Below are 10457 nucleotides of genomic sequence, written 5' to 3' on the forward strand. Positions count from 1 at the left end.
GATTTGGATACCATTGCCTACTCCGGTCCTTTTACAAGCCGGTGAGTGACGATGTTTTAAAGAAACAATAGTTTCGTAGATATTGTTATTGTGAAAACTGGAGGTTGAGCCTGAACGCTTTTGAACTGCATTGTCCTCAGACCAAGCTCGAAAAAAGAAATCGGATCAGGCTTCGGTTTTTTTTTTTTTTTTTTTTTTTTTTTTTTTTTTTTTTTTCTAGTGCGGTAAGCGAAAATAAATTAGTCACCACTATCAACGATTGTTTTATACCAACCTCAAACAATTACTTTGAAGTTGCTGCCCTCGGCTCGTATTTTATTTGTATATTACATCGAAGAGACTTTCTTGGGTTACTTCAAATGACAGTTACTTTCATCTGCGATTCATATAAAAGAATGCAAGTGTGGATTAAGTGCAATGAAGAAAACTCAAGTGGTAGACAGCTACTTCGCCGATTACAAAAAATATATCTGACAAGGTGGTGGAGTAAAGATCGAGTTCTAAAGAGTATCTTTGATGATTTTTCGATACCTTTGCAAGATCGAAAGAAGTTCATGACGCTGCTTCAATGTCTACTCACTATTGCAAGTATGAGTGATTTTCAAGCAGAAGTCACATTTAGAGCCAAGTGTTTAGTTCAGAACTGGTGTAAATTTGAAAACATTCTTGTGGCTTTTGTTTTCAGACAATTTTTTCTCCTATGTACACCTACTTCGCAGTATTTGCAAAAATCTGGTTTGGATTATCTAACGGCTACAAAAATTATTTGTACGCTACAATGAAACTTAAAGCAAAAACGAAACGTGTTTTGTTCTATTGAAACTAAAGCTATGGAATTTGCAAAGGACTTGAAAAGACAATTGAAGGATGCAGGATACTATGTTGCAGTTGAAACTTCTTTCTTTGCAAAGAGAATACCAGTAGCAACTCTTCAAGCAAACGAGCTTTCGCATGATGAGGCAAGAATTTTAGATTCTCCATCAAAAGTGTTTCAGATAAACGTTTTCAATGTTATTTTCGATACTGCAATTGAGCAATTACATTCTCGGTTTATCTGCAATGACAGTCTCATGAAGGATATTGCATGGATGGATCCTACCCGTTTCCATGAGATAAGTACTTTAGAAGAACTACCTGATTCAGCTCTCAATACTCTACCACATTATTGCAAAGTGGAAAGAGAACAAATTCAAGAGGAACTGCTCCAATTTGCTCGTCATTATAGGGACTATAATCCACCAATATGTAAAAAGCAGGATAATTTAAGAAATGAGCATGGCAGCGAGCAATATGCTCATAGTAGTGAAAAAGAGGAAAATGAAGAAGAGGAAGATAATGAAACAGAGTGAGGAGGAAGATGAATGGAAATGCAAACCTGCAAGACAGTGTAAAGTAGGGTGCAAAAATGATGAAACACCTTTAAATGGTGAAGAAGACAAGACAAGACAAGACAAGACAAGATAGTGTAAAGTGTGTCCAGTTTGTGCACTGCACCTGCTTCACGAATTAAATCTTTATGGTCCATTATATCCATCGTTGTATAAAGCGTATAAGGATCTAGGAACGACGCGGAGGTATATCTGACGATGCGTTAAAAGTATGGAAGTTGCTGAAATATTTTTCTTTTTTTTTTATGGTAAGTACCGGCAGCTTACTAGAAAATAGTGAAAAAGTACATTGTAAGCACTTTCGTTAAATATCTCATCAGGTAGAGATGAGGAAGAGGTAGAAGGAAAAAAATTTAACAATAGGAAAGTAGCTGTGAAGCGTCAAGGTGAAATGTGTTAGCCATGTTGAAATGTATTAGTCAGATGGTGGTATTACCAAACTTAAATAGATAGAGTTAGTTGAGGGAGATCTTAAAATTACAGAAATGTGGAACAGATGTGTTGGTAAGAATACAGAAAGAAAAAAAAATAATTGTAAAAAGAAGTTAGTATGCATATAATTTTGGAGGAAAAAATAAAAACATAAATAAATTATTAAAGAAATTTAAAAAAAATAATAAACAATAATAATACTTAAAAGTAATGAAAATATCATTATATCATTATATGGTATAAAACCAAATGTGTGTTTGTTTGTGCCTTTTTATCCAAACATAATAGTTGGCATGATTATCAAACTTAAGCCTCACAAAGATCTACGATATTACATTGATAATTTTCGTTATGAGGGTGAAGGGAAACATCAAGTGTGGCTTCTAAAAATAATAGAAAACGACGGATATGATATGGAATGAAATAAAATCTTTCAGTTTAACGTCCTACGATTATGCCTTTTTAGGCTAAGGGAGACGATGGTTAAGGCAAATGAATAATGATGGAAGAATTGGTGGAATGAGAAAGTGGGAGGAAACGGGAGTACCCTGAGAAAACCAACGGACACGATATTGTGCACCACAAACTTATTTGGCTGGGGGTCGAATCAGGGATCCCACACACCAATGGTACGATGGATATTAGTCTAATCCCTAGTTTTCTGAATTGCTGAGATGAATAGTGACACATCCCGTTGATTTTTTAAGTCCCGATTCATCCCCTATTGACGTGGAGGTGAACCGTTGGGATAGGAAGGGATGACACGTAAAAATATCGAGAAACGACGGATTTTAGTGTACAATCCATAGTTTTGTGGGTCACTGAGATGAATAGCGGGAGATAACAATCTTATTTCAGTGCAAGTTTAGTCCCCACTGGTATAACAGAGAAGGAGTGGTTGGGGTGGGAAGGGGATGGTATTACGGAATTTCGTCACTACACCTTCACTAAAATGAGTCACCTGATGAGGCAAAGGTTTAAATAATTTCCATAAATCTATTCTTCCGTTCGGAAGAAGTGATTTCAGCTAGTGGGAGATAATGGAGAATGAAAAGTATGCAAAAAAAAATAAAAAATAAAAAAATAAATAAATAAATAAATAAAAAAATGAAAATATAAATAAATAAATAAATAAATAAATAAATAAATAAATGAAAAGAAACAAATTGCAAAGATAAAAGTGATTTATAGGAGACAGAGTGAGTACAATGAGATTTATGTATTGTAGTTGAGTAAAATCAGGGAACATTCGAGGATATGATGGTAATGTAACAGCTATTTCTATTTTTGCGGACGTGGAAGAGTCTGGGAGAATACTTGAAAAGTCCTTCCCTGAAGGTGCTATCAATTATAGAGTTGTGATGAGTTGAGTTTTCGAACAAGCGTGTGAGTAATTTAAGAGCTGCAAGAGTATCGTTAATTGTCGATGGGAATCGAACGAAGGGTTGAAATTTCGCCAACATAGAATGCTGGGTAAGGGGTGCATTCAAGACTGTAAATTAGGTTAGAAGAATCAGAACTACTGGAATTGAACAAATTGACATGGAGGTGGAAGATGAAAATTATATTGAATATAGGATAACTTTTATATCTAGGTTTCTGACGTTTCTTAGGTAAAAGTGCGGAATCAATTCTAGTAATGATAATGGAGATTATGTGAGCCTTTGCTAAATGATTTTAGGGCAGGTAATGAAAAACTTCTCGGTTTTAGATGTGTTTGAGAGAATACATGAGCGGAGTTAGAAATATTACACGGAGGGAATATGTCATAAGCATAATATTAATAATTTATTTACCGTTGTGTTTCGTAGAATACACATTCATTTCTTTCTCTGGGGGGGGGACACGGTGGCTCAGTGGTAGAGCGTTCACCTCCGGTGCTTGGGGTCCCTGGTTCGATCCCAGCTCGCGCCGTGTGGACTTGGTGGATAAACACCGTGCTCGTGGGTTTTCTCGGGGTTCTCCCGTTTCCTCCCACTTTCTTCATTCCACCATTTCACTCATTTCGCATCATCACCGTCTCCTTTAGCCTAACCGGCATAATCGTGGGACGTAAAACTTCAAGATTTCATTTCATTTTTCTTTCTCTGATACGGTGCCACTTAACATGTCTTCCCCTTCTTCATGATTCTGGTATTCCGTATCCCTAATATTCACCTGTTTTACTGAAATGCTTCACTTCAGTGGCGTAGGGAAGGGGGACAGAGGGGCCGCCACCCCCCCCCCCCCCCAAAGAGCTCCGACAATGTACTTTGGTACTTTGATGTTTGTAATTTTTAATATATTTTTATGTTTATATATCTTTTTGCTTGTAATTTTTCTATATGTACCTATAACGGCACTCCCCCCCCCCCCAAACACACATTCTGGCTACGCTACTGCTTCACTTCAATTGTTGTTTTCCTTTATAATTAATACTAAAGTGTTTGGACTTTAAACCCCAACCATTACACACATACACAACTTAAAACATATTATAGCGCAGTTGATACGATTCCTTCCATTGGGAACATGGAAATGTATGAATTTCAATCGAGTATCTCACGCAAGTTTCTCGTATACGTAATGCAAATGTGGTCCGGAGCATATATGCAATCATTTATGTGTACTGTACATATTCTTCAAGCTTCATTTAGGTTTGCACAATTAGATGAACACTCAAATCGCTAGAAATGAAATATAATTATCTTTAATTTCAATAAAAAAATGTCTTCATCTCCTTGCCCTTCCTGTAATTATATACTCCGGCCCATTCACATTTAAACATTTTTAAGTAAAGTAATGTAAAACGTATAAATTGACCCTTCTCCATAAACAGACGTGTTGCAGTTCCAAAACTAAAGAAAACTGTAATTCTATCGATTTGAACAATATATGTAACACTCAAGAGGGAGGGGAGTGCTCTTACAACCCTTAGCAATCAATGTCAGTATAGAGTAAGCAATAGATATAGAGTCAGTATAGTTTTTGCAGGAAATAGAGGCCAGGATAGTATTGGGCGAAGAAGTTGACAGTAGAAAATTTCACAGTGGCGAGTTTTTCACTCAACCGAATTGTTTACTAAGAAGGTGGAGGGGTATCCTCGATTAGAGAGTATGGACGAGAGAATCATTAGACAATTACGTAACTACTCATGTACATAATGTTCCTTACAATTATATTTCTTTCTAACATTTCAAATACATTTTTTTCGGACATTTTTCATCAGGGCCACAAGGCTTAAGTCGTTTTCTTATGTACGGTCTTCATATTGTCGGTTGATAATGAATATTACGCAATTAATTTGGCAATACTAATTGTTTAACTATTTGCTTCAGTAGATATAAATTACTCTATAAGCTCTGTAACAATTGATATATATATTAATCAATTCATATAAGCAAATTTAACACCAGTACACTTACTTTATTGCTAAAAACCTGTTAATTGTAGTTTCTAGGGATCGTTTCCAGTGAATTTCTTTTAACATGAACTTCACCAAGCACATGAATCATAGATGTTACTCAATTGTACTAAAATGAGCTGCCTTGTGGCTAAGCGGTTAACGTACGCGCCTTTGGGAGACCCGGGTTTGATTCCCGGCAAGAGCTCATGTGATTCGGATTCCACGTTGATCAGTAGGTCCACGTCTCATATAGCCTCGCTGCTGAAAGAAACGATAGACTAAAAATCAATCAAAAATCAATTGTACTAACGTTAAATTTACAAACATAAATTAATTGCTATATTGCTTATATGCATGATTTTTATTCTGATTTGATGCTTCATTAATTCTCTAGATATTACTTGTACACACATGGTTAAATATATCAATGCGTTTCTGTCTCAGTTGGGTGTGAAGCTACCCTACTGAAAGTGACGGCTATAGCTATATGCCATAAGAGATCACAGACAATTCTAGTCTCCTTCATAAACGTTCAGAGTTGAACTATTGAAACTAAAATCTTGCAAACAAATACAATGAGAATAATGTAGAAAGTTCTAATATTTCGACGAATTCAACGTAAATTAAGTATAATTATGTCATTTGTAGTCTAAATTTTGTGTATGTTTAATATATTTCTTGATGAGGAAGTAAAAATGCAATAAGCTTCTTGGCAGAACGCTGACCTCTGTTTCGATCACAAGCTGTATAAGTTTGTTGTAGACATCAACGTGCTTGTAGATTTTGTCGGAATTCTATCATTTCTTCTACCAGCTTTTCCTCCACTAACATTTATAATTTACAGTCATTTTCTTTAACCTCAAGGTGCAAGAATGGAATGTTAAACTATCATTATTCTCTTCTTTAATAAAATATTTTCAGAATTATAATGTTTCACGTTTTAGTGATGTCATGATTTTCACGGTGATGTCAAAACAACACCGACAACGTTTGGGAGGTGATTCCTGACATCAAGATAAGACAAAAAATATAAACCAACCTGGATGCACATATGCTTCCTTTCGGAGTTATAGGCTGCCGAAAACATGAAAAAATAAACTTTAAAGGTCCATAGCTCGAAAACTATGGGACCTACCGCAATCGGGTCAAGACTTCGTTTAGGAACTAATATGTGTCCTATCCAAAAATCCATATTTCAGAATTCTAAAGTACTCACGCAACAATTTTTATAGAGGTAGTTGATGAGTACTTCAAATTATATGCCTGTAGCCAAACTCCCTCTATAAAAATTGTGCGCGAGTACCTTAGGATTCTTAAACATCAATATTTGGATAGGACACATACTAGTTCCTAAGTGAAGTCTTGACCTGACTGCGGTAGCACCCATAGTTTTGGAGCTATACTTCTAAAATTTATTTTGTCATGTTTTCGGCAGCCTATAATTCCGCAAGGAAGCATTTGTTCACCCAGGTTGGTCTGTAGTTTTTGTCTTATCTTGGTGTCAGGAATCACCTCCCAAACGTCGTCGGTGTTGTTTTGAAACACCCTGTATTTAACTTATTCATTCAAATTTTCTTATCTTCGTTGACAGAATTTTGTAAATTATCTGGAAAATTCTTTCTTTAGTTATTATTACTTTTAAGTTTTATCTCAATTACTGAGTTCTTTAACAAGCTTTATGCATTAATTTATGCATAGTTTTAATAGTAACTTATATGTAAAGAGTTAGATGTAAAAATGAAAGATATTTGTGATTGTGTAACAGCTGTTAGTCAATTTCCCTGAATTTCCGAGTTATCTTGTTCTAAATATTGAAAACAATAGGACAGAGCGCGAAATTTCTGGTTACTACTATCCATTTCATAAAGATAGGCCCCTGACTTCGCGGTGCTGCCGTGACGTCCAGTCAAAACTTATATTTCATTGTCGTACCTCGTTGGAATTGCCGGAATTTTGTCTTTTTAATATTTAAGACATAAAAATTTTCTTTGTACTATGTAGTGAGAAAAAAATAAAAATTAATGAAAAAGTGCGTATTTTTTCGTACTTTTTTGGTAGATCAATGTTTATAGAGCTATATCTCAGAAAAGAGATGACGTGAAATAATTTCCTGTGTACAATATGTAGATGCATTCATTAACTGGAAGTTGTGAAAAGTTCAATTTTCATCACTTGACATTTTTTGTGTAATTAAAACAAATGTACGACGCTCTGATCTCCTTTACCATGGTAGGTAGAGAAACGTACAAAACACTGTTCGAAAATTTGGAAGTCTAGTGTTCCAAATATTTGGAACTATTAACAAAAAAGGGTTTAATTGGTAGAGTATTTATTTTTTTTTTTTAAAAAAAATGTTTACTTCAACATATTCTCTGCGTTAAGCGGTGAGCCATGTTGCAGCCCAATCTTTAAATTCCCCGCGCTTATATGAAGAAACAGCATACAGTAAACGGAAGTGCGGCAACGCTGTCGTGCAGTGTTGTCGCGTTCAGGAAGCTTGTAGCGAGAAGCCTACTTCATAAGAATGTAATAGGAAAAAGTATTTATTATAACCTTTCACATCATAAAAATATTAATGCATGTACACTCATGTCCAAAATTATTGTCGCATGTCTATAAATATGTTATTGTAGGAATATAACTTGATAACGAATTCGCCTGGTATTTCTTATAATATTAGTATGTGTATAACGGCAAGACATGTAGTCTATGTGGCAAATTTCATGTCAAAAGAGCAGTAAATAAGAATAAAACGAAACTAAAATTTTCTTATTCATTTAGCAACATTTTGTTTTACTCATGTTAATTTTCGTATTCTTTTCCTATGAAATTTATTACAAATATACATTTACCGACTGTACATATAGTATCAGTATTAAAAGTACCCTGCAAAATCATTATCAAATTATATTCTTACAAGAAGACAGTTATAGATATGCGACAATAATTTTGGACATGAGTGTACACATCTCAATGTAATCGAAATAAAACGTTAAAGTAACACATCCAAAAACTCATCTCTTAATCTATTTACTTCATTCACTTTCGTCATGGCTTTGTTGACTCATCGCTACTCCTGCTATCTTCCCTAATATTTATAAACAACGGCTCCATTTCTACCTCAAGATCTATCAGTATACACACTCTCCAGCTTACGAACATGTTAAAGGTTAAAAAGAAATGTACTGTAGCCTTGGCAATCATGTGTTCACCCAAGTTCTGCGATCAATTCCCCTGCCGAATGTAACACAGAATGAGTCCTTTGTTTTCTTTCAACGAAAGTAAACAATGCAATGAGTAGGTGACGAGGGCTGTATTTGCGTCTAATCACGTCGCACTGATTAAGTCTTCAACATTTCCCTTCGGTTCGTAGGCGTCAAAAACTTACACGCACACTCACATCATATGGGTTCATTGCAATGAGACGGACGAATGGGCATTTATATTTTCGTGAGTATATCTTGTGCTTTTGATTGAAAAAAAATGGATATTCCTTCACGAGCGACGGTATTACAAAAAGAAGAGGCAAAATGTTTAGCGATAATGAAATTGCAGAACTGATGAATGACTCCGACTCAGACGGTTATGAGTTAGTAATTAATAGTAAGGACATTGATTATTCTGTGCTCAGTGGCATATCCGGGAGTGAACAAGATAGTAACTCTGTTTCAAGTAAACTTGAGGCTGCGCCGAAAAAAAAAACGCGTCATTCCTATTCAAAGGCAGATTCTAATGTAGCTTGGAGCTCTTAGATCTGAAAACAGTTTTTCTGTGAAGTGTAAACTTAATATTACATATCAACTAAGGTTGTATCATATAATAAACTTTGTGTGTGTTTTTGTTTCTGTGCAAGTGTATTTTGTACTGCGTGCAATAAGTAAAAAACTGACAAAAAGCAACAAATTTTCGAGGACCATCACATGCAAATCCAAACAAGATAAGAGTTCACTTTTCTAATTTTGAACACTTGGTACTGTATATCCTGTTAATTTCTAAGAAATTAATTTAAAATCTGTGGAGACATTACATTTTAAAAATATCTCTAAAAAGTGCCGGACAATGTGCGTGACAAGTTTAAATACCCGTCCGGCTGAGAGTGTATACGCGCCAGGAAAATGTGGCAACGTAGCACTCCGTATAAACTGCGATAGCTAAGGGCGCAAAGCAGAGAAAATTATAATGTCATATTTGTGATTGTTTATCTTTTAAAACAAGTCAAAACAGTTTGATTGAAAAAGCTACTTTAAGATCTTTCTAAAAGTTTTTTCAGGTTGTTAATACACCGCAGCAATTCAGAGATAATGATGTCTCACTTTTTACTGAATAACAAGAAAATTCTACGTGTTGAGTAATGAAATTTTCAGAACTTACAGGTAATAGATGCACCTACATATCGTGCACAGGAAATTATTTCATGTTATCTCCTTTCCGAGATATAGTCCTATAAACATTGCTTTACCAAAAAAGTACGAAAAAATACGCACTTTTTCATTAATTTCTATTTTTTTTCTCACTCTACAATGCAAAGAAAATTTGTATGTCTTAAGTATTGAAAAGACAACATTCCAACAATTCCAGCGAGGTACAACAATGCAGTATAAGTTTTGACTGGACGTCACGGCAGCACCGCGAAGTCAGGGGCCTATCTTTATGAAATGGATAGTAGAGCAAATATTTTAGTTTGACGATAGGAATTTGGCTTTTGCTTTGTTTGCAAAATGCCAAATGAAGACCAAACTCTTTGCTCTGGTTACTGGATTCAAGCTTGAAATTCCATTCCCCACTAGATCTCCCTCGTGGCTAAGCGGTTAGCGTATGCGTCTTTGGCGTGGGAGACCCGGGTTCAATTCCCGGAAGGAGCTCATGTAGTTCGAATTCCACGTTAGTCAGCAAGTCCACGACTTACATAGCCTCGCTCCTGAAAGGAACACTAGAATCAAGTCAAATCGAATCGAATCCATTCACCATTATCACACAAAGTTTGCGCTAGTGATTACCATATGAGAAAATAATATCGAAGTGATCAGTAATTCCAAGTCGGTGATCTGTGACGTTATAGCTTACTTCTATCATTCAAACAAAAAAGAAACGTGGTGCAATAAAGACAGAGGTAATAGGCGGACTAAAACACCACAAGAACAAGAGCAGGAGTCAGTCGAGGGATTTTACAGATACTCCACTCGAAGAACTATAACTGGGCAAACTGCGATGACAGAAAAAAAAAAAATAAGGTGGGAAGTTTGGTGAGGAAT

This window comes from Thermobia domestica, chromosome 12, assembly GCF_964235325.1.
Source record: "Thermobia domestica chromosome 12, izTheDome1.hap1.1, whole genome shotgun sequence".
NCBI lineage: Eukaryota > Metazoa > Arthropoda > Insecta > Zygentoma > Lepismatidae > Thermobia > Thermobia domestica.